Source organism: Stegostoma tigrinum, chromosome 25 (genome assembly GCF_030684315.1).
Source record: "Stegostoma tigrinum isolate sSteTig4 chromosome 25, sSteTig4.hap1, whole genome shotgun sequence".
Taxonomy (NCBI): Eukaryota; Metazoa; Chordata; class Chondrichthyes; order Orectolobiformes; family Stegostomatidae; genus Stegostoma; species Stegostoma tigrinum.
Genome location: NC_081378.1, coordinates 7,727,215 through 7,752,925, shown reverse-complemented (window position 1 = coordinate 7,752,925; position 25,711 = coordinate 7,727,215). Strand labels below are relative to the sequence as shown.

Genomic DNA, 25,711 nt, shown 5'->3' with positions numbered 1-25,711 from the left:
AGCACTCTCCCATAATGACGTCATTACACGCTGTGTGTAAGCTGACCTCTGCTTTTGGATGGATACTCCATGGCTTCAAAGGTTGACTTTTATACATTGGCATCTATATGACATTGAATAATGGTGCTAAGGTGATAATAACCCTTGAAGTCGTCAAATAGTTGACGGCGTCTCACCACATCCAGCCTTATTATTACTTTTTGATTCCAACTCTTCCAACTAGTTTTATTCTATAAAAAAAGATTATGGGTGACCCTTCAATACTCAGATGAATATTAAAACTGTTATTACGTGTTGCACCCATTATTCACAGGTACAGAGCATATGCAATGCTTATTCTTCAATAGTTGGTCAATCATTTAACAACAGAGTAGAAAGCTGAGGAAAAGAAGCATTGCACTTTCTGAAAGCTGAGACTGACCTCAGCACAGATGCAAAGCGAGTTGTCATGTACATATCTGAGATGAGTAAGATTGGACTTTAAGAGCAAACCAAAGATTAACAGTGGAACAAAAATTGCGTCTTTACATTTGCATTGCAAAAGCACAATAAGTACTTAAACATTAAATGTGTAACAGGCTGACTAGTCTCTGAAACAGGTTGAGTTCACATTATGGATGTGATCTTTCTCAGTTGGTAAGGATAACAACTGCGTTCTCTTTAAGATGCTGATAACCCATTCTTCATTTTCTGCATTACTTCAGAATTCCAGAATTAATGATTTTTCTACTGTTACATTTTCATAGCGTACCAATCGAACTCTGCTTTTAAGTGAAAGATAATAGGAAGTTGTAAGTGAATTTACAAGGCATTAATTCCACCAAAGAGATCAGATTACAAACTGCTAAAGACGATAGCAGTATTTTTATTTGTATTTTTTTAAATGTGTAGTGGTCCAGTTAACATGGAGGTTCTTCCAAAGTCATTTGAATTTGAAAAGAGTAGTTTATAATTGAGGACAAAAGAGACATTTAACAGTTTTATGGTGCACAATATAACAGTATAATGGATCTAGTCAGTAACTTAATATGGCAGCAAGCCTTTGGGAAATATTATAATACACTGAGTATTGAATACTATATTTTCCTCCAAAACCTAGTGGTGAAATAAACTGTCAATATGCACAATATTCATAATCTTGAAGTTGAGGATACACACAAAGTCATGATAAATATTGTAGCAACAATGTGCAAATATCTAACTTATTTTAATTTAAATCTTAGGATAGGTACACAAGAATGATCTTACCACTTGAATGATTTGTTCTTTTTGTAACTGAACATTTTTATAATTCATCTAAGTAGATTTTTGTTTTCAAAGTATACATACAATCATGGCAGCTCTGTTACAAATTCGTTGCAAATATAATCCAATTGTCTACTTAATAGCACAAAGTACAGCAAAATTCTTGATCAGTATTAACACTAGTCTGTTGAAATGTGAGGTTCCTGAGGCAGACATGCCTCTGTCTATTGACTGTGCTTACTTCAGTTCCTCCACTGAATGCATTGCAAATTGATCGCTTGCTGCTCCCAGGAGTATTTTCAAGCCTTCTTACTGCCATTTCACTTTAGCAAATTATGCTTAATTTCATTGTATTTGACCACGCAATGAAATTTATTCTAACTGGACACTTCCTTAGACCATGACAGGCTTTGTGGCAGCGTCCCTTTCTCGTAGGTTTATCAGCACATTTATCAGTGCATTTCTACCAGCGCCAGCTCTATGAGGCATAACAGCATTCTCAATACTTTGTTTGTATTCAGCAGACTGGCCTTTGCATTCAGTGCTATTACTGTTACTTTTATATGTTACTAAATGAACTCCTGACTGCACTGCAACATAATCTTCCCCCCACATTTTATGTTGCGATTAAATCCTATCTTCGAGCTCCTTTGGTAATAGAAAGCTGCACTGTACCATTACATTAATAAAGTAATTCCAGTCTCTAACATATTTACTTGCTATAACAGTGTAGTGCTATAATATGAACATTATACTTCATTTCTCCAGCATGATCTTGAACATTGAGGTTTTTTAAAAAAATCTTTAGCTACATTATTAACTACATGCCCTCGCTGTTCAATCCACAATACTGATGACACAGTTAGTGAGACAGGTGGTCCATCATGATATACTTTAGTTATAGATATAATACTCTATATTGTGGAAATTGAATTTCTCAGATTACTGATTAAACCTCTTCAGTGAACACTGTCATTTATGATGGATATAACGTATAAATCAGAATCCCCTCCCGGAGTCAAATTGACTAAAAACACGTTAAAACATAAAAAAATTTAGAATTGAAATCACAACTGATACCAGTGAGTTGTTTCAAATCTCAATTTCAAGGCTGTGATTTATCGAAACCACTCAACCTTTGCATTTACAGTTTACGCCACTCAAACCCCTCAACAAGTCACATTCAGGATCCTTGTCATGCATCTATAATTTTTTTGTAACAATAAAGATTTGTTTCAAGTAAATGGGTAGCTAAAAACTGCAGCAAAAATATTATTTCCCACGAAGTTTGATAACTGGTATTCAGATGAAAAGTACAATATTTTGACCTTCAGTGTACAAATCAAAACAGAAACAAAATAAAACCTCAATCTGCTTAATCATTAACAACCAATTTATCAACAAACTAGGGTGTTTTAGTAAACAAATATTAGAAATATCATCAAGGAATATCACATAGTTTTACAGTATATGCATCAGAAAAATAACTTGGCCTCTACTGTTTCAATCTGCAAATGCTATATTGGTCAGAACAATTTTGCTCTAGTTTCATCCAGCTGCAAAGTTTCCATCCCAAAATGTTGTAGACACACAAATCAAGTATGAAAGCCATTTAATGAGTCACTTATCATTAAAATGCAGAAGTTTTTTTTTCAACAATGATTTAAGAATTTGACTAGTTTGACGTATTAGAGAGCTCCATAGTTCTGTTTCTCATTAACAACACCCGAAAGTTTCAGATGAGACTCTGTCTGAACACCTATTTTCGCACAAAGTTTATTTGTTAAGTAAACAATTTAGGAAGCCATTTCTTTTAAGGCAAACAAAAGCAAATAAAATTGCATCAGCTCCGACGTACTTACGGCTGACATAAAAACATTGACACCTAAAGGCTGGAGTCACATACAAAAAAAAAGTTGCATTTCAGTAGAAATCCGTTTCATTATTCTATTTTGATTCAGACACCATATGAATACTCTGCCAAAAAGTCCTTAAAAATTTGCATGTTGAACAACCAAAACACAATAATCTATGCTATAATAACCGTTTCTATATTTGTTTTTGGGACTTATTTGATAGACTATCATTTAATGATGATACGTAATTGCCTTTAAAGTGGTGATAGAAAGTTGCATTCTTGAAATTCTGCAATCCACATTGGGCAAGTGCAATTGGTAGCCAAGCTATGCCTGCCGCTTCATAGAATACGTGGAATCATCCCTCTTTCATAGCTCCACTGGCACGATCCCCCAGCACTTCCTTCGCTACATCAATGACTGTATTGGCACTGCCTCGTGCTCTCACAAAGAGCTTGAACAGCTCACTGACTTTACAAACAACTTTCACTCCAGCCTGAACATGGACCATCTCTGAAAGCTGTCTCTCTCCATCTCTGGTGACTGCCTCGAAACTGGCATCTATTTCAAGCCCACCGACTCCCAAAGCCACCTAGACTACACCTCTCTGCATCCACTTTCCTGCAAGAATGCAATCCCCTATTCCCAATTGCTCCGCCTCCGCCGCATCTGCTCCAAGGGACCGCGCTCTCTGCGACTCCCTCGCTCGTTCCACACTCCTAATTCGCCCAACCACCCCGGCACCTTTCCCTGCAACCTCAGGAAGTGTTACACCTGTCTCTACTCCTCCCTCCTCAACGTCCATCCAAGGCACCAAACAAACTTTTCACATCAGACAGAGGTTCACCTACACATCTGTCAATGTAGTCTATTGCATCTGCTGCTCCCAACGTCGCCTCCCCTACAGCGGAGACACCAAGTGGAGGCTCGAGACTGCTTCAGACAGCGCTTGCACTCTGTTTTTGACAAAATGGCAACACCTTCCAATCACGAACCATTTCAATTCTCCCTCCCTCTCCCTTGGTGACATATCCATCCTGGGCCTCCTCCAATGTCACAATGACACCACCTGCAAAATGGAGGAGCAGCACCTCATATTCCGCCTTGGCAGCCTACAATGCAATGGTCTCAATATGGACTTTACCAGTTTCAAAATCTCTCCATCCTGGCCTCATCCAATGACCAACCCTCCCTCTCATCCCCGCCTCCTTGACCTGACACAACCTGTCTGCCTTCTTTCCCACCTATCTGCTCCTCCCATCTCACTGACCAATCCCCACTACTGTCTACCTGCACTCTCCTATCACCAACCCACCTAGCTTCCCCAGCTTCAACCCTCCTCTCTATTTATTTCGGCGCTCCCTTCGCCCTCCTCCTTTTCTGAAGAAGGGTGCCAACCCAAAATGTCAACTTTCCTGCTCCTCTGATGCTGCCTCACCTGCAGTGCTCCTCCAGCTCCACACTGTTATCTCCGACTCCAACATCAGCAGTTCCTACTGTGTTTGAGTTTTCACTGACTCTTGTCATTGAAGTCAAAAATAGGACAGCATCTGGATTGCCAGTAAAGCCGCAGGGTTACTACTCTCAAGTAAAGATACAGAATTGATTTTGAGTACAGACCTGATGTCAATTAACACTGATACTCACATCCAATCTCATTTAGTTATACCCTGTCAGAATTGGTTTCTTTCAGAACCAGGAATATCTATGGCATTATGGTAGGAGCCACAATTTATCTCACCAAAGAGATGTTTGATATTGTCCACTCAAGTCACATTTGCAAATTCTATCTATCTGTTCCAAAGTCTATCTAGCTGTCTGATGCTTGATACTTTGACTGGTTCCCGGTTTTGATTCTAAGTTACCAGATGTTTATCACATATTTTCTGAAACCAGAGACGGAAATTAGCAGAGGAACAGGAGATATGTCCCAGAATGCAGACAGTAGTTCAAAATTCTCCAAGTAAATTAATATTCTTATACCAGCAAAGGTAGTGCTCTGCAATATTTACAGTCTCGTAACTCTCCGTGTATAAAGCCATTACCAACCTATGCTTATCTTTTTCAGTTAGATTTGATACTGACAGACTGGTAAGGACATAGAAACTGGGCTACTTTTACGCTACTGAAATATGCTAGATGTCATTTCACTGTCTTTGTCAATTAAAATACAACAGAGGAACATTACATGGAAGAGCTATTCCACATGGACTTCTTATAGCTCGACTTTCCTCCATATGTTGATTATTACCCTCTTTGTGATGATTGAACTTCACTGAGAAAATTTATCGAATTGATATAGATCAAAAATACATACTAGCCTTACCTATTAAAAAACAGATGTAGCTGTCCAGTTTAGTCAGTCTTAAAGTGCCGTCCTCTTTAACATTCAGGGAGAATTTTTTTACTATTAATTGTAGTCTTCCTCTGCAGACCTATCTTTTCAAACTTACTGTAACACAATTCAGCAGAAGATCATGAGGAACTCACTATCTCTCGCTCACTCTGTCCTCCTCCAATCCTCCAAACCCCCAATTAGAACAGTGATTGCCTTTTTTCCCAGGCATTCTTACCATCAGAAGGCAGTAGAGAATGACTGAGTAAACAGGAGAACATAATTAGCACCCAATCTTCTGGCTTTTATTGCCTCCAGATCTGCAACCAGTATTAAGTAAGGTATTGATCACTGCTGAACTCCATGAAGACTGACAGATGACAACAGTTGAGCCAGTTTGAGCTAAAATGGCTGAAATATGGCAAGGTAAGAAGAATTAATAAGATTCTGGATGTGAGTTTGCTCGCTGAGCTGGAAGGTTCGTTTTCAGATGTTTCATTACCATTCTAGGTAACATCATCAGTGAGCCTCCGACGAAGCGCTGGCATTATGTCCCGCTTTCTATTTATCTGGTTAGGTTTCCTTGGGTTGGTGATGTCATTTCCTGTTCTTCTTCTCAGGGGATGGTAGATTGGCTCCAAGTCAATGTATTTGTTGATGGAGTTCCGGTTGGAATGCCATGCTTCTAGGAATTCTCGTGCCTGTCTCTGTTTGGCTTGTCCTAGGATGGATGTGTTGTCCTTCCTCATCTGTGTGTAAGGATACGAGTGATAGTGGGTCATGTCGTTTTGTGGCTAGTTGATGTTCATGTATCCTGGTGGCTAGCTTTCTGCCAGTTTGTCCAATGTAGTGTTTGTCACAGTTCTTGCAAAGTATTTTGTAGATGATGTTCGTTTTATTTGTTGTCTGTATAGGGTCTTTTAAGTTCATTAGCTGCTGTTTTAGTGTGTTGGTGGGTTTGTGGGCTACCCTGATGCCAAGAGGTGCGAGTAGTCGGGCAATCATTTCGGAGATGTCTTTGATGTAGGGGAGAGTGGTTATGGTTTCTGAGCCCGTTTTGTCTGTTTGTTTGGGTTTATTGCTGAGAAATCGGCGGACTGTGTTCATTGGGTACCCATTCTTTTTGAATACGCTGTATAGGTGATTTTCCTCTGCTCTTCGTAGTTCCTCTGTGCTGCAGTGTGTGGTGGCTGGTTGGAATAATGTTCTAATGCAGCTTCGTTTATGGGTGTTGGGATGGTTGCTCCTGTAGTTCAGTATTTGGTCCATATGTGTTGTTTTCCTGTAGACGCTGGTTTGAAGTTCCCCATTCGCTGTTCGCTCTACTGTGACATCTAGGAATGGCAGTTTGTTGTTGTTTTCCTCCTCTTTTGTGAAAAAAACAACAACAAACTGCCATTCCTAGATGTCACAGTAGAGCGAACAGCGAATGGGGAACTTCAAACCAGCGTCTACAGGAAAACAACACATACGGACCAAATACTGAACTACAGGAGCAACCATCCCAACACCCACAAACGAAGCTGCATTAGAACATTATTCCAACGAGCCACCACACACTGCAGCACAGAGGAACTACGCAGAGCAGAGGAAAATCACCTATACAGCGTATTCAAAAAGAATGGGTACCCTATCAACACAGTCCGCCGATTCCTCAGCAATAAACCCAAACAAACAGACAAAACGGGACCAGAAACCATCACCACTCTCCCCTACATCAAAGACATTTCCGAAATGACTGCCAGACTACTCGGACCTCTTGGCATCAGGGTAGCCCACAAACCCACCAACACACTAAAACAGCAGCTAATGAACTTAAAAGACCCTGTACAGACAACAAATAAAACGAACGTCATCTACAAAATACCTTGCAAGAATTGTGACAAACACTACATTGGACAAACTGGCAGAAAGCTAGCCACCAGGATACATGAACATCAACTAGCCACAAAACGACATGATCCACTATCACTCATATCCTTACACACAGATGAGGAAGGACACCACTTTGATTGGGACAACACATCCATCCTACGACATACCAAACAGAGACAGGCACGAGAATTCCTAGAAGCATGGCATTCCAACCGGAACTCCATCAACAAATACATTGACTTGGAGCCAATCTACCATCCCCTGAGAAAAAGAACAGGAAATGGCATCACCAAAGCAGGAAATGACATCACCAACCCAAGGAAACCTAACCAGATAAATGGAAAGCGGGACATAACACCAGCGCTTCGTCGGAGGCTCACTGATGATGTTACCTAGAATGGTAACGAAACGTCTGAAAACGAACCTTCCAGCTCAGCGAGCAAACTCACATCCAGAACCTCAACCTGAGCTACAAATCTTCTCAAAACTCACTAATTAATAAGATTCTTCCAATCTACCACTGCAATTTGGGGAAGGTTGTATTCTTCACAGAATGATTTCCCTTATACTCTAGCTTCTACTTTAAGATTAAAAGGAAGCAAATATAAATGGACCAGAACAAGAAGTTCTTTCATCTTTCCACCCCCAATGAAATTCTCTAAATATGCAATCCATACTCTATGTTGTCCTAAAAGAAACAAAGGCTCAGTTGTTTTCTAAAATATATCCATATATTTTCTCAAAATAAATTTACTCAATACAATTTAGCTAACATTCACTTTGAAAAAGCCAATATAATCTTAGTTGCAGAATACTGACAGAATAGTTGGGTGTACAAAGCTGTTCTAAGAATGAAGAAACTAAAATAGACAAGGGGCTTCAAAACATATCAATTCATACATACAACTCAACATACCTCAAAAAATAAGTAGGATAGCCTGGTTGATATTTTGTTTGATAAATCCAATTCAGGTTTCTAAATTGTGAAAATATTTATGCCAAATATTACAGCATTGGAAGTAATGCCTGGCAAAGTTATCTTTGTCATATTATACTTCATACGAAGAGAAGTTCTTGAAGTTACTGCTGATATACCAGTTTAATTAGGGAACTACTTCCCAAGAAACAGCTTTCTCAAAACTGTTGTGCTGCTAATATTTCAAACATTTTAGCACCATGAAGGAAATGTAAAGCTCTGACAATTGTGCTGGAAGGACTTGGGTCAAGCAGCTCAATGTAACTTCAGTTATATAGAAGTCAGGTGAAACTTGCAATTCATGATGTGGGTAGTTCCAGACAGGCCAGCTATTTGCATATCAAAGGTGAAGAGTTCAAACTGCCCACATAAGGATTAAAATGGCAACCTTAGTATCCAGCACTGTCCAATCACTTTGCACAGAATCCCTACATTGGGGAAACAGGATCTTCGGCCCAACAAGTCCACACCGAACCTCAGAGCATCTCACCCAGACCCATCTCCTTATAAGCGACCTAATCTACACCTCCCTGAACACTATGGGCAATTTAGCACGGCTAATCCGCCTCCTCTGCACATCTTTGGACTGTGGGAGGAAAGCTACACGGACACGGGTTTGCTTTGGGTCCTCTGGTTTCCCCCCACAGTCCAAAGATTCCAATGGCACAATTCTTGGCAGAGTGTGGAGCAAAGCAGGTTCAAAAGCCTGTAGTTTCTGTCTTTTTAAGCAGATACACTCATGTTAGTCAGACAAAATCAAAATTTAACGAAAATACCAGTGTCTCTAACCTATTTCATTGGAGGTGATGGGAGAAAATTAAAAAATGGGGTGGATCTAAAGACAAAGCAGTGAACAATTGTAAACAACAGCTGAAACACTCAAGAATATGTGGAATTTTTGGCTGCAATGAAAAAGGGTTGAAAGGTTTACAATACTAATGATGCATAGCTTAGTCAATGTACTTGTTTTGCAAAGGCATGTAAACTATTTTGATGGATTATATTATCAGTTTTCCTAAGGGAGCATAGCTAAACTGATTTCTTTGACCCTCTTAACTCAATGCTGTCATGGGAACCAATTCAATTGTAATTTCATATTCAGGCAGGTTGACCAGCTACACAGAGATGACTAAACTGTAATATCAAGGTAATTGGGAAGATTCAGTATGGTCTTGTTAAAGGGAAATCATGTTTAACCAATTTATTGGAGTTCTTTGAGGGTGTAACATACATTGTAGATAAAGAAGAGTCGGTGGACGTATTATACTTGGATTTCTAGACAGTATCGGACAAGACGCCACATCAAAGGCTCTTACAGAAAATAACAGCTTATGGTATAGTGGGTAACACATAGCATGGATAGAAGATTGGCTGGCAGAAATCAGAAAGCATGCAGAAATGGGTCCATAATTGGTTGGGTGTGGAGTAAGTTCCTAAAGGGTCTGTGCTGGGGCCTCAATATTTTATAATTTACATCAATGATTTACATAAGGGGAGCTAAGGTATGGTAGCTAAATTCACAGATGACACCAAGTTAGGTAGCATGTTAAGAAAAACACAGGATATACTGATTATAAATAGGTTGAGTGAGTTGGCAAAATAAATTCAGATGGCACATAATGTGAGAAAATGTGAAGTATTTCACTTCAGCAAGAAGAATTAAAAGAAACGAAAATTACTGGAATGGAGAATGGCTGCAGAATTCTTAAGAACTGGAGAATCTAGAGGTTCTGGTGCTTGAGTCTCAAAAGGTTGGTATATAGGTACAGCATGTAGTCAAAAAGGTTAATAGGGTGCTCTTTTTTATTACACGAGGAAATTGAAATAACTCCACAGAGGCCAGTATCCCATTACCAAGTGACCCTTGATTTACATGTCGAGGTTCCTTGACACTAATCCAGCTCCCTCGTGAGCCAGCTCTCAGACTGAGTTGGATGTCAGACATTTCTATTCTTATCTGTTAGTTAGGGGTACCTGAGTGGATGAGATTCACAACCCCAATCAGGGAACTCACATTCTATGAGGTCCAACTGGCTGACCATATTACATTCACTACAGAAATGAACATAACAGTGACAATGTTGTGCTTCAATTATACGGGGGAGATACTCAAAACGTCAAAAAATCAAAACATTACGGTAAAGATGAAAGAATGAACCAACAAATCCAGAGACCCTTGGGCATCACATGATATATAGGATTAGATAAGGGGAAAAAAAAGAGGAAGCTTATGGTAGATACTGAAAATTCAAAACATCAGATGCTCTAAAAGAGTTTGGAAAATGTGGGGGGTGTCATCTACCTTCAAAAGGAAGTGTAGAGAGTAATTAACCAAGGCATCAAGAAAATGCCAAGGGCATTCCAGAACCATATTGGGGCAAGAAAATACCAGGGAAAGAGTAGGAAGCAGTAGGGACCAAATTGACAATGTGTGTGTGGCACCAGAGGGCACAGCAAAGGTTCCGAATGGGTACTTTGCATCTGTAGTCACTGTAGAGATGAATGATGTAATTGTGGAAATTAGGGCTTGGACAGTGATAACGAATAAATTAGCATTGAGAGCAAGTTGGAGGTTCATGCCCTTATACGGTCAACAAATACTAACAGCCCTTTGCGAACACAGGCTAGCAAATGTGGAAGTACCCGTAGAATATGCGGAGGGTGGGGGCGGGGGGGGACTAGCATCAAGTAAATCTGAATTTTCACCCAGGAGAGTATCCATGAACATTTTCCAGCAGCTGTCGCTGGATCAGGAGCAGATCAAAAGGTGACCTTTCTCCTCCTTTACTCAAGAATGGTGAGGGCAACTGCATAGTTTCAGGTCAATTGAGCACAAGCCATCAATCCAACCCAATTCCTTGTTAGGCTGCACAGTTAAATGTTGCAGTACATTGTACATTTACTTACTCAGCTCCTATGATTATTTCTTCACCTGTGAAGTTGGCAGAAATGGCTCTGAGCATCGAGTTGTTAACTAGACCTTGTTATCAGCCATTATTAAATGGTATCAGCTTTATAATTCCAAATATGAGCAGTGTTGTTGTTGTGCTGGATCATTTCATCCAATTATAAAGCTACTCACTAAAGAAGAAAAATAATTCCATTGCTACACTACAACAATATTGGTTTATGAAAAAGAAGAATTTACATACACGAGCACAAAAGTAGCACAACACCCTAAGGCACATTTACAAAAGAGTGAAGAATGTAATTGGATACCAGGTTATGCAGTAATTGGCAGCAGTGATAATAGAGATAACTGAAGGAAAGGCCGAAAAAGGTTAGATTCGAAGGTGGGAAGAACTGAAGTACAGCAAAGAAGTATGACGACAAGTTGACAATGGTGAAGTACAAAAGTACTTGAGATGCACTTGCTGATAAACTCTGCAGCAATGTCATTTCAAACTAGATCTAAGATGAATTTATGCTGCTACGGAGAATGACATAAGATTGAACACTTTTTATAGGGGATGATGGAAGAGTAATAGTGGCATTAATGGACAATATCTAATCTTCAGGTGTTAGAAGAACTTGAGGGAGGAATAGCCCAGGTGATTACCTTTACATAGACATTTCAGTAATCTGATCTCTGTTACACTGCACTAAAGGTTTTATGCCAAACACAACAAATAATAATACAAGTGATAATGGGAACTGCAGATGCTAGGGAATCCAAGGTAACAAAGTGTGGAGCTGAATGAACACAGCAGGCCAAGCAGCATCTCAGGAGCACAAAAGCTGACGTTTCAGGCCGAGACCCTTCACCAAGAGAGGGGGATGGGGAGAGGAAGCTGGAATAAATAGGGAGAGAGGGGAAGGCAGACCGAAGATGGAGAGAAAACAAGATAGGTAGAGAGGAGAGTATAGGTGGGCAGGTAGGGAGGGGATAGGTCAGTCCAGGGAAGATGGACAGGTCAAGGAGGCGGGATGAGGTGGTAGGTAGGAAATGGAGGTGCGGCTTGATGTGGGAGGAAGGGATGGGTGAGAGGAAGAACAGGTTAGGGAAGCAGAAACAGGCTGGGCTGGTTTTGGGATGTAGTGGGGGGAGGGGAAGAACTGGGCTGGTTTTGGGAAGCAGTAGGGAAAGGGGAGATTTTGAAGCTTGTGAAGTCCACGTTGATACCATTGGGCTGCAGGGTTCCCAAGTGGAATATGAGTTGCTGTTCCTGCAACCTTCGGGTGGCATCATTGTGACACTGCAGGAGGCCCATGATGGACTGTCAACTAAAGAATGGGAGGGGGAGTTGAAATGGTTCGTGACTGGGAGGTGCAGTTGTTTGTTGCGAACCGAGCGGAGGTGTTCTGCAAAGCGGTCCCCAAGCCTCCGCTTGGTTTCCCCAATGTACAGGAAGCCACACCGGGTGCAATGGATACAATATACCACATTGGCAGATGTGCAGGTGAATATCTGTTTGATATGGAAGGTCATCCTGGGGCCTGGGATGGGGGTGAGGGAGGTGGTGTGGGGGCAAGTGTAGCACTTCCTGCGGTTGCAGGAGAAGGTGCCGCGTGTGGTGGGGTTGGAGGGGAGTGTGGACCAGACAAGGGAGTCGCGGAGAGAGTGCCGATACAGTCGTCAAGGTAACGGAGGAAGAGGTGGGGTTTGAAATACAATATATATTTTTCCTTTACATAGGTACATCAAGTACTTTAGTATTATGATATAGAGGTGGAGCAGCTGCCCAGAGTTGATAGGAAGAGAAACCTAGTAGGCAATTATTTGGTATTATCAAATGAACTGTACTGTTTTAGTAAAGATAGTAACTAAATATGTTTTAAAATGAGGGAAATCAGCTTATTTTAAAATCCAAGTTGACCACAATGGAAATGGTGGCACACGGAATATGGTTCTTTGCCGTTCTGTTAGGTTGGGATGTATGAGCACTAAAGCTGTATCACTTCATCACATTAGACTAAGTGGAGATAATGAAATTAAATGCAATTGTACTACACATGTGGAAATCTGTGAAGGGAACGTGGTAGAACATTCATTAAGGATAGCTCAACTGTCAGTCAACAAGCTATAAGTGAACGCACAGGTTCCAGCGATCTGCAATTTGAACAGTGGGATAATCATAATAAGGTGTGTAAACAATGAGAGAAATATCTAGTTAAACCATTTGTGGATCTTTATTGTGTGTCCCTTCTGTAATGTAAAAGCTAGGAACACACACTTAACAAAATATTAATTCTCAATTGCAAACAAATTGGTAAGAGGCAACCGATTGATTTGTTCAGTAAACCAAAAGGCTTGAAGTAAACAAAGTAGCAACAGGTGAAATTTGATATTTGTTGCTCATTGTTTCTGGAGGAACAAGATTTTTTTCTATCAATCATACAAGGAATCTGTCTGGCTAATGACATGAATGCAAAGTTTTGTGATTTAGGGCCTACTGTCAATTGGAACCATGTTGTGAATATTCAAAGACAAAGACAGAAATAGCTGGAAAACCTCAGCAGGTCTGACAGCATCTGTGGAGAGAAAGCAAAGTTCTGTGTCCAGTGAACCCTCTTCAGGACAGGATTGTGAATATTCAAACTCATTTCATGTTTTTAATTCCATGAAATTGAACAGAAATCTTAGAAGCAAAAAACCAGTTAATTTATCATTGTCTCCCACAAAACAAGAAAGATCTGAAGCATTTAAGGACAGGTTAAAAGCAGTGCAAAACATGGTATAAATTTACAGAATAACGCACTTTTATCAGATCAGGACCGTCTTTGTTTTTAAAATGGTCGTATATAAATATTCTCAATTGTCACAGAGGAGAAACACTTGAACAGGCTTTGTTTTATAATCCAACTCAAGAAACAAAAATGCAAACTGGAGAGAAGACTATTATTTAAGAACGGTGAAGTTTTATCAAGTGAGTCAGTTACTTCTATGCATCTACTTTGACCATTGAACCATCAGGTCTTGATTCTAAGCTCTGCCAAACCCCTTACATCTTTAGGGAAGGTGCCTGTATTTGCTTTCAATTTCACTTTAAGAGCTAAAGTAGAAGAGATATATTCAAAAGAAAATCCACACCTATTAAAAACTGGAGGGAATCATTCAAATTACAGCAAAATCCAGGCATAATTTTCCACAGTGCAAGCGTGACTGAAATAGATAATCAAAAGCTGACTTCAACAGCAAGCTGATTGTCACATCAACTATAATGAACACACAAAATACAGCAATTTGCAGAAGATGAGGAATAGGCCGTCTTCAGCTGCAACTTGGCATATTGTCATAAATTCAATTGCAACTATTACAATTATATCCAAGGAAAAGAAAGTTATACTATATTTTTGTGCTTCACTGATGTTTGAGGCAGCTCAGAAGGTGAGGGTCACTCTGAGAAAATAGTATCTGCAATCTTAGTAGCTACTGTCAAAGAATTTTCTTACATAGAATTGATACCAAGATATAGGAGTGCTCCAATGGTAGCATTTCAACATATTGATACTACTCTCTGATCAGGGCAACACCGTGCACACTGCTCGCCCACTGATGACTGTGTGGAACGGGTATAATTTCCTAAGTATCCTTCAATCAGAAACAAAAATGCAGAAACTAGTGAGTAGCTCAGATCCTGACTTCTCAAAACCAGTCTCCCATCGATAAGGCACAAGATGGGAGCATGATGGAATAGGAATCATAGAGGTGTATAACATGGAAACAGACCCTTCGGTCCAACTTGTCCATGCCCACCAGATATCCTAAGTTAATCTAGTCCCATGTGCCAGTATTTGGCCCATATCCCTCTAAACCATTCAAATACATATACCCGTCCAAATGCCTTTTAAATGTAATTGTACCAGACTCCACCACCTCCTCTGGCAGCTTATTCCTTAAGTGCACAAGTCTCTGCACAAAAAAAGTTGTCCCTTAAGGTCCCTTCTAAATCTTTTCCCTCTAACCTCAAACTAACACATTTTAGTTTTGGACTCCTCTTCCCTGGGTAGAAAAGCCTACACTATTCAAATACTGCATGCCCCTCGTAACTTTGAGAGCTTCTATAAGGTCACCCCTTGGCCTCCGATGCTCCAGGGAAAATAGCTCCAGCCTATTCAGCCTCTCCCTATAGTTCAAACCCTCCAACCCGAACAGCATCTTTGTAAGAGTTTTCTGAACGTTTCAAGTTAACAGGGAGACCAGAAATGAATGCATTATTTCAAAAATGGCCTAACCAATGTCCTGGACATCCACAACTCCTATACTCAATGCACTGACCAATAAAGGCAAGCGTATCAAATTCTTTCTTCACTATCCTGTATACTTGCAACTCTACCTTCAAGAAAATAAGAATCTGCACCCCAAGGTCTCTTTATTCAGCAACATTCACCAGGACTCTACCATTAAGTGTACACATCCTGCCCGGATTTGCCTTACCAAAGTGCAAAAAATTGCATTTATCTCAATTAAACACCAACTGGCACTCCTCAGCCCATCTAATCAAAATCCTGTTGTACTTTGAAGTAAGATTCTTCACTCTCCACTACATCAAACGTACCTATCATTCCTCCTGTATTCACAACCAAGTCATTTACATAAATGACAAAAATGTAGTGGACCTAGCTCTGGTCTTTACAGCACACAGCTTGGACACAGGCCTCCAGTCCAACAAACAACCCTCTACCACCATCCTCTGTCTCCTACCTTCAAGCCAATTTTGCATCCAAATGGCTAGTTCTCCCTGGATTCCATCTGACCTAACCTCGCTAACCAGTCCACCATGCAGTACCTTGTCAAATACCTTGAAGTCCATAGAGATGCTCTGACTTCATCAATCTTCATCACTTCAAAAAACTCAATTAAGTTAGTGAGACATGCAAGCTGACCGTACCTAGTTAGTTCTTGCCTTTCTAATTCACGTAAACCGCATCCCTCAGAATCTCCTCCAACAACTTAGCCACCGCTGATCTAAGGTTCACTGGTCTATTGCTCCCTGACTTTTCCTGACCACTTTTCTTAAATAATATCATGACGTTATCCACTCTTCAGTCTTTCAGCACCTCACCCGTGGCTATCAATGATACAAGTATCTCAGCAAGGGACTGAACAATGACTTCCCTAGCTTCCCACAAAGTTCTAGGATACACCTAGAACGTAGGACAGTATGGAACAGTGGCTAGCACTGCTGCCTCACAGCGCCAGGGGCCCGGGTTCAATTCCACCCTCAGGCAACTGTCTGTGTGGAGTTTGCACGTTCTCACCATATCCATGCTTGGGCCCACAATGCCAAGTAACATATGCACCATACAAGTGCCAGACAATGACAATCTCCTACAACTGGAAATTTAACCATCTTGCCTTGACATCATTCAATCCCTATCATAGAATCCCTGACTATCAATATCCTGGGAGTTACCATTGACCAGAGGCTGAACAAGGCAAGCTACATCCATTCGGTGATTACAAGACCACAGCAGATGCAAGGACTCCGGTAGCAAGAAACCAACCTGCTGACTCCCCAGTGATCATGTACCGTTTACAAGGCACAAATCAGAAGCATAACGGAATACTCTCTACTTGGCTGGTGGAGTGCAACTGCAACAACAGTCAACATGGTCTGATACAATCCAGGACAAAGTAATCCTATTGTATCACATGCACAAACATTCGTTCACTCCACAGAAGTGCTTACCACTTCAAGATGCACTGTAGAAATTCACCAAGACTTCTTAGACAGCATCTTCCAAACCCAAGACAACTTCCATCCAAAAGAACAGGGGCAGGTGTGTAAGAACACCACAATCAGCAAACTCCCCTTCAAGGCAAGTATCATTCTGACTTGGAAATATATTGGCATTCCTTCAGTGTTGCTGGGTCAAAATCCTGGAACTTCACATCAAATGGACAGCAGCGGTTCACGGACACAGCTCACCACTTCTAAAGGACAACAAGGGATGGGCAATAAGAGTTGGTCCAGTCAATGAAGCTAACATCTCAAGAATGAATTAAAATAAAACAAACAAAAAAGCAGATGTACAGGAACATTACAACTTGTAAATATCCCTCCAAGGCACACATCATCCTGATTTTAAACAACGTCGCTAACTCTTGGCAGTTGCTGGGTCAAACGCCCTTCTTAACAGCACATACACCTGGAGTGGTTCAAGGTGGTTTACCCCATTGGTGTAATTAGGAATAGACAATGATTGCTACTGGTGAGTAATAACAATATTTTGAGAAGAAGAATAATCATAATTTCAAAGTACTGAAGATATAGGTTTCATTCATTTATATAGTGGGACTTTTCACTGCTAAAACAAACAATCAGAATATATTAGCATACTTAGCAAATTATTTTCTCCTTATAACATTTTGATGTTCTCTTCAGCTCAGGAATTGGAATTTGCCTGTGAGTAATCTGTGTGCGTTCATTCTTCATGCCATTAAATGTTGCTCATAGACATACTTGTTCAAATTATTTTTAATAAAAGGAAGTTTGAAATGAAATTTCTTGGAGTGTTTTGTTTTGCTGGAAAGCTGACCCATTACTGCTCAGGGCAGTGCACAATCTCTCCTACTGAATTCTACTTGTGCCTCATTAACTTTGTACTCAAGTGTTCCTGGATCCTAGATGCCATAAAATATTTGCAGGAGAATGGAAGCATATGTTCTGAATGAAAAAGATTTCACTCTTGCCATCTGTCTTTGTGGCTAAAACTAATGACTTACCAAAGGAAATTTAGGGAAGTACTGCAAAATGCTATTTTACCCACATAAATCAAAAGATTAGGCATGGAGCAAATATTTAGTGTTATTCTCAGAATTATCCTTTCCTTCAAACCAATCACGTGATTCTATAACAACCTAAAGCTTTTGAATAGTCATAGTTTTCTTTAGTGCCTTTCTCCCTTGTTAAGGCAGGATTTGTGATCAATTTGCTCAATTCATGTACATCCCTCAAAAACAGAAGAAACTGGATTTCTGAGCCTTAGTTTGACCTGCACGGAAACACAGAATTGCTGCTGAGATTTATGTGGAACAATAAAAAACAAGTAACATTCTGTTCAGAATCTATATTAACAGTGAGTGAGTATAGTGAGTGACTATTCAATACTTCTTTTTCAGTGTAATGGATCACTGACTAAAAATAAAACTCATGCACAAGATCAAACTCAGCTTCCAAATCGCAGTTTTTTTTGTGAACAATAACTGATGTAGATGGAATTCAGAAGTGGAGAGACATTATAGGGTCTGCTGGGCATCATCACTCTTACTTTTATCTTCTAAGCATTTGAAGATGGTATTGAGTTTAGCTCAAGACCCACTAAATATGCCACTACTAATTCTGTAAACATACGATATTCTGTCAATGATAACAGACTGAATCAACCTGGATTTAGTGTGATTGATGGTACTAGCTATTGATCTTGAAAGTATAATGGCATTAATCCAAATGGGTCCAAAGGCCCAAAAACAAACTATTTTCTATTTTTCAGTGTGCCAGTCTATGAAATTTCTGTACATGTTGGTTCTTTCAGAATTGTATATCTCCCAACTGAACAGCAGACTTGTTGCTGGCTAGATCTTCTAATATTCCAGAATTTACTCCCCAGTACAGCTGATTTCTTTGTTGAAAATTAAGAAATAATTCACCCATCTGGCTTCTATGGAAGTAAAATGTTGGGTAACTTGTTTGAAAACTCAAAGATGCCAGGGAGAAAGACACTAGATGTCACATTGAATCATTCAGGAGCTTTTGTTTCATTCTGAGACCAGCAGCTGGAGTTCTGCTTTCAGTCAAGCAGAACTGTGTTTATATTTCTTGGCTCCTACCAATGTAGCTCCTGCGTAGAAAAGATTTCTGCATATGCCAACATACACGAGTAGTGTTCACTTCAAACAGTCGAAAATATAAAGAAATAGAGAACGCAAAATAGACAAACCTTGCTATTGTTAAAATTAAAAGTTGTATAATAATTATTGAGGAAGCCCAATAAGCTCTGAAATACCGATTTGACAACGCAGTGGATTTATGTTCCATGCAGTGACAAACCAAATTTTGCAAAATTACTGCCTCCAGGAAGTCTGACTCCATTTGCTTGGGAGTCAGCTTGGGCCTTGATACCAGATTTACAATGCAGGTTTAGCTTTGGAATGAAGTGAAAATCACATTGCTCAGATGTTAAATTTAATAAATAACGGCAAGACTCTAAGAGATGACAAGAGATTCACAAAATTAAACGTGACAGAAACGAACTACTTCAAGACTTAGAACCTTTGACAGGAGGAAAAGTCTGGGAAATAATGTCTAAGATCTGATTGATCACATGTAATCATCTGATTTTCCAAGGGATTGAATATCACCTCTACCCATACAAACCCAAGGAATTAATAGTCAACAAAATAGTTTAAATTCTGTTATGTACTATAAACCGTCCATTGTGATGGCTGTTCTAAAACACATATCTGAACACTGTGCCCATGAAATAGTAAGACGCCAACAAAAACAGACGGCACTAAAAATAGCAAAAATCCCAAGACGTCCTCATAGACAACCTTGTTGGCAATTTTACATTCTGAAAATAACTGTTCTTTCAAAGAAACCAATTATTTATTCAAGGCAATGTTACACTCATACTTTAGGATTCTATTCCATAGCCATTAATTGAACCATGAAATTTTATCAAATGCACTTCATTTGATCAACATTCAAATATTTCCCTCAGGAACTCTCCTTACATTTATAAAACTGAGTGGAGGACTGTCAAACACTCATACCATTAAGGCTTTGTTCACACTAGACTCCATTACCTCTTCTGACGTGGTTATACATTTTTGGTCTCATGTTGCATCAAACCTGTTCTTTCAGTAACCTCTTCGTTAAATGCTGCTTGGACAGTAGTCTTTACCCAGAGGCATGCATACACTGGAAGTTCCTCGAAAAGTTTTGACCATTCGTAATTATTCTTCCTTTGACCATGAATCTCAGAATTTGTACACTGATGAATTTGGAGAACAATGTTCAAATTGGTTCAGATGAATGTGACTCTTCAGCACGTGTTTTCTAAATCTTCCAGGTTACTGATTCTTCTACGTCCCATTAAAGCATCCTTGCTATTTACATAGATCTGAGGCTTTAGTTTAAGTCCTTACCAGCAATTCATTTTCACTAAAGATGGCCCTCGGTGTGAAGTATTTCCTAATGTCTGTCTAAAGTTGGCCATCATTAATCTGACCTAGGCTGTGCTGCAGCACAAATTGCATTTCAAATTGAAATCTTTCAGAGTTTTCCCACTTTACCAACACCCATTCATTTCTCCATGTCCTGCTACTTAGGATGTTGGTGCTCTTTCTAAAATAGTCAATACATTTATAAACCATGAGTCTTCAATTCTTATAAAATCAAGGTTTATAAATCCAATCTCAGAAGTCCCTATGTTTACTTCTAATGATTTCTTTTTGTTTAAGCACTTTCCAAATTCCTTTGTGATGAGTAGTATACAGAAGATTCTGAGGAATTAGTCAGACTTCCAGACTACAGCATCATTCTCTTTCAGTGCAGATTAAAAAAAATCTGCTCAACAGAGTAGACACATTCTTCATCCATTTTTGTGTTTATAGTACGCACTATGGTGTACTCATAAGTTTGGCACACAGGCAAAAAAAGCAACATTGCTGACTTTTGGCATTGCTCAATATTATTCTTTGACTGAATTCTGAATCTTAGCACCATCACAAAATAGTATACAGTATTATGTTATTTTCCAAATTTAAATCCACCCCTGTTAGGGAAATGAACTCTGACCAAAGCCTTTGGCCCTTAGCCAAATCAATGACTGTACATGACACCACTGGCAAGCTGCCAGGCAACAGACTGCCAGCTGCAAAGTTTACTGAGCCTAAAGCAGTTGTAGCACACACTTTTTCATCTTTGGTTTCATTCAATAAGTTAAGTGGAAATTATTTTAATGCACGTCACATTTTGGAAACCAATTTGCCAACAAATTCCACAATAATCCCTTAAGTAGCCAGGTGACCACAAAGTTTGAACATGTTCCTTGACAAATTGGTTGTTTAATAAATCTATAATTTTACACTGCAGTACCACTTTATTCCTCAGTTAGTATGAAATGCTAAATTTGGTGAAAAATTTAATAGAAAAAAAAATTTCATATCAAAACTAAATCACCTAATTTAAAACCTTCAACAGTAACAACCGAAAAGTGGAAGAGATTTGTGTCTCACACGCATAAAGACAGTGACAATATTTTCTAATTTTAAAAAATGAGCTGAAAGAGATATTTTAAAAATTATTTCACAATAGTTCAATGTCTTTTAACTTTATAAAATGCACCATAAGCTACAGTATATAATTCAACATGGCATGTAAGGCAACACCTTTTTAAGGTCAAATTGCATGCTTAAGCCCATGGTTGCAAATAAGTCAATCCTTCATTTTTCAGCTCATAAATAAATGTCAGGGCATTAGAAATTGACCATCATTTTTCAGCTCAGAAATGTATGTGGAAGGTTATATTCAGCTTACAAATTGGCATGTGGCATCAAGCAACTGACAAGGGCTGGATTTCAAGGTTTCTAAGGGGAGAACGAGGCAAGGACTGACAAGATAAAGCAAGACAGCATAAAAGCAAAAGAAAAAGTGTACAACGTGGTGAAGATTAGTGGGAAGACAGATGATGGGAGGGGACAATGATGAAATATTGGATAAGCTAGCTAATAATATAAGAGAAGATTGCAAGAATTACGTTCGAAATAAGAAAGAAAAACAAGGCAAGCATGGATATTGAAGCACTGAAAAATGAGAGTGGAGAAATAGCAATGGGGAACAAAGATTTGCTGAAGAAACTGTACTTTGCATCAGTCTTCACAGTGGAATACACCACCAGCATATGAAAACTTTATGCAGGAAGTGGCAATGGTGAACGTAGTGGCCGACACTAAGGAAAAGATGCTGGGAAAGCTTAAATGTCTGAAGGTGGACAAATCACCTGGATCAGATGGGCTACACTCCAGGATTGTGAAAGAGATGGTTGAGGATACTGTGGCAGCATTGCTGGTGATCATTCAGGAATCACTAGAATGAGGGAGGTCCCAGAGGACTGAAAAATGACTAATGTTCTGAGGAAGGGTCACCGGATCCGAAATGCTAACTCTGTTTTCTCCTTCACAGATGCTGCCAAACCTGCTGAGCTTTTCCAGTAACTTTGTTTTTGTTCCTGATTTACAGCATCCACAGTTCTTTCGGTTTTACTGGATGTAACACCCCCATTTAAGCGGGGAGGGAGGCAGAAGATGGAACCTCGTGGGTTGGTTAACCTGACTTCTGTCATTGGTAAAATTTTAGAGTCTATTATTACGGATGAGATTGTGGAATTCTTGGAAATGCATGGCAAAATAGGGTTGATTCAGCATGACTTGGTCAAGGTGAGGTGTGCCTAACAAATCCTTAGAAATCTTGGAGAAAGTAAGAAGCAAGTTAAACAAAGGATAGCCAGTGGACATGCTCTGTTTGGATTTCCAGAGGCGTCTGACAAGGTGCCACAGAGGAGGCTGCTAAATAAGATAACAGCCCATTGTGTTAAGGGCAAGGCACTGGCATGGAGAGAAGATTGGCTGACTGGCAAAAGACAGAGAAAGGGGATACAGGGAGGTTTTCCAGGCTGACAGTTGGTGACTAGCGGAGTTCAGCAGGGATTAGTGTTGGGGCCACACTATTCATCTTATATGTTAACTATCTGAATAAAGAAACTGAGGGAATTATTGCAAATTTTGCAGATGATACAAATATACGTGGAGGGAACAGGTGGTTTTAAGGAAGTGGGATGGCTGCAGAAGTGCTTGGGCAGGCTAGAGAGTAGACAAAGTAATACAGTCTGGGAAAATGCAGGCGATGCACTTTGGTAGGAAGAAGTGTCGACCATTTCTAAATGGGGAAAGCATTCAGAAATCTGAAGCACAAAGTGACTTAGGATTCCAGTTTATGATTCTTTCAAGGTGAACGTGCAGGTTCAGTCAGCAGTTAGGAAGGCAAATGCAATATTAGCATTCATTTCAAAAGGGCTACAATACATGACCAGAGATGTACTGCTGAGGTTTATAAGGCTCTGGTCAGATTGCATTTGGAATATTGTGGGCAGTTTTGGGCCTGTATCTCAGGAACAATGTCCCGGTATTGAAGGGGGTCCAGTCAAGGTTTTCAAGAATGATCCCACAGATGAACGACTTGTCATATGAAGAGCAGTTAAGGACTCTGGGTCTATACTTGATGGAGTTTAGAAAGATGAGGGGTCATCCGATTGAAACTTATCGAATACTGACAGGCCTAAATAGAGTTGATGTGGAGAAGTACGAGACACTAGAACCTGAGGACACTGCCTCAGAGTGAAGGTACAACCCTTTAGAACTAAGATGCGGAGAAATTTTTTCAGCTGGAGGGTGGTGAATCTACAAAACTCATTACTGCAGAGGGCTGTGGAGTCTAAGTCACTGAGTGTATTTAACACAGAGATAAATAGCTTCACAATGAGTAAGGGGATCAATGGTTAGGGGAGAGAGCTGGAAAGTGGGCTTGAGAAACATATGAGCCATGATTAAACATTAGAACAGATTTGATTGGCCAAATGGCCTAATTCTGCTCCTGTATCTTAATTTCATATGGTTTAAGATATATGAGCTTAAGACACTCTCTCACAGCGCATAGTGAATGGCGAACAGAAATGGGTCTCTGACAAAAAGATGAAGCTGGTTTCGAGTTGTCAGCTGTTAAGATTTGCTAACTCATCAAATAACTATAATATAGTGAGGGAGCTCGGTGTCTAGCGGAATTGAGTAGGGATTAGGGTTGGGGCCACACTATTCATGTTTTCTGTTAACGATCTGAATAAAGGAACTGAGGGCAGTTGTGTAAAAGTGGAATGGCAGGAAGAGGAATGCAAGGTTAGTATGATGCCTAAGACCAAATATACTACAAGAACAGGGATCAGCCTGATCTTGAGAAGCATTTACTGAATTGGGTTCTTGAATGGTTCAATCGTCACCATAAATGCAACATATACATAGGTACTTAAGTGGATTAAATAAAAGTCAGAAGTCCAGCAGAGAGTTCAGAGTAACAGCTGATGGATGTAGCTGCTTTATGGAATGAAAAGGTCTCATATTGTGGCGAAAAAACCAAGGTTGCTCAGAGACTACCGTTTTGTACTTGGCATACAAGTTGAGACCATTTTTGGGAGGATTTTCCAAAGTTTCAAAGGTCAACTTATGTCTAAATTTATGGTACTGAATAATTTCATTTAACCAAGCCAAAAGCTGAGATAACGAGGTGTAGAGCTGGATGAAGAGATAATGGGAACTGCAGATGCTGGAGAATCCGAGATAACAGTGTGGAGATGGATGAACACAGCAGGCCAAAAGCCTTTGCTGATGAAAAGTCTAGGCCCAAAACAACAGCTTTTGTGCTCCTAAGATGCTGCTTGGCCTGCTGTGTTCATCCAGCTCCACACCTTGTTATCACGGATTCTCCAGCATCTGCAGTTCCTATTATCTCTGATACAAAAACCAGGATAGCCATGGCCATCTGTCAGAGGGTGTGGAGTGTGGGTCCTGGGGCAAATCACGCTGTTGGTGGGCCTCTGTCTCTGAAGCAAATCACACTATTCAACTCCCAGACTCCACCTCATCTGTTCAAAATTCAGTCACACCTTGGTTTCTGGTTCCTCACAGGTGCTTAAGATTCTAGCATGAGCTGCAGTATTTTTGCTGTAATTCACTGCACGTTGATATGATTCTGTCAGTGATCCTACCACTGAAGAACAATAATCCTTAGTGGCTCAAAAAAAGGGGTTAATTCTAGTTTTAGATTTTTTACACCAGACCAAATAACAGTGATCAAATAACAATTAGGCTGCAAAATAGAACAAAATGCAGAATACAAAAGCAAGGAAGCACCACTGTAGCTAGAGCACTGACGACACAAATAACATGTCTTTATTTCTTCTCTTTCTGATCCCTAGGAGTGCAAGTGGTAGCAGTTACTCACTTTGCTGTCATTCTCTCTCCTTCACAAGTGCAGAGCAAGCAACAATACCTCCTCTTATTTTTTCTCACTTGGAAAGACTTCAGAAAGTGTCCTAATTTGTATAGGTCTCCAAGTACTATGCTTAAATAAATGACACACCCACCTCTTCGAAGATATTACTAATCTACCCAAACTAAAAGCCATCATTGGTGACTAGCTAAATCACACTCTGAAACTCAGAGTCAATTACACAAAGTTATCCAATGTGGCTCACAGGATCTTTTCTGCACATTTTCATATGTAGATGAAGGCAGGTGGCAAATTAGATCTTCTTTCTTTATTCATTCATGGGATGAGGGGTATCACTGGGATAGAGAGCGCTTATTGCTCATCCCTAATTGCCAGAAGGCAGTTAAAAACAACCATATTGCTGTGGATCTGGAGT

The 25,711-nt window shown here is 39.9% G+C and overlaps 1 protein-coding gene across 2 annotated transcripts in view; it reads right to left on the bottom strand.

Moving 5' to 3' along the window:
- The window catches only part of taf3 (TAF3 RNA polymerase II, TATA box binding protein (TBP)-associated facto), a 195,952-nt gene that overhangs the window by 105,918 nt on the left and 64,323 nt on the right, over nucleotides 1–25,711 (bottom strand). The window contains exon 1 of one of the 2 annotated variants that reach the window (XM_059654466.1): nucleotides 16,921–17,042. The exons of the other annotated variant lie outside the window; for it this stretch is intronic. The gene's annotated coding sequence lies outside the window, so the exon portion shown is untranslated. Of the gene's footprint in view, nucleotides 1–16,920; nucleotides 17,043–25,711 lie in introns of those variants that run through there. 2 annotated transcript variants of the gene reach the window in all.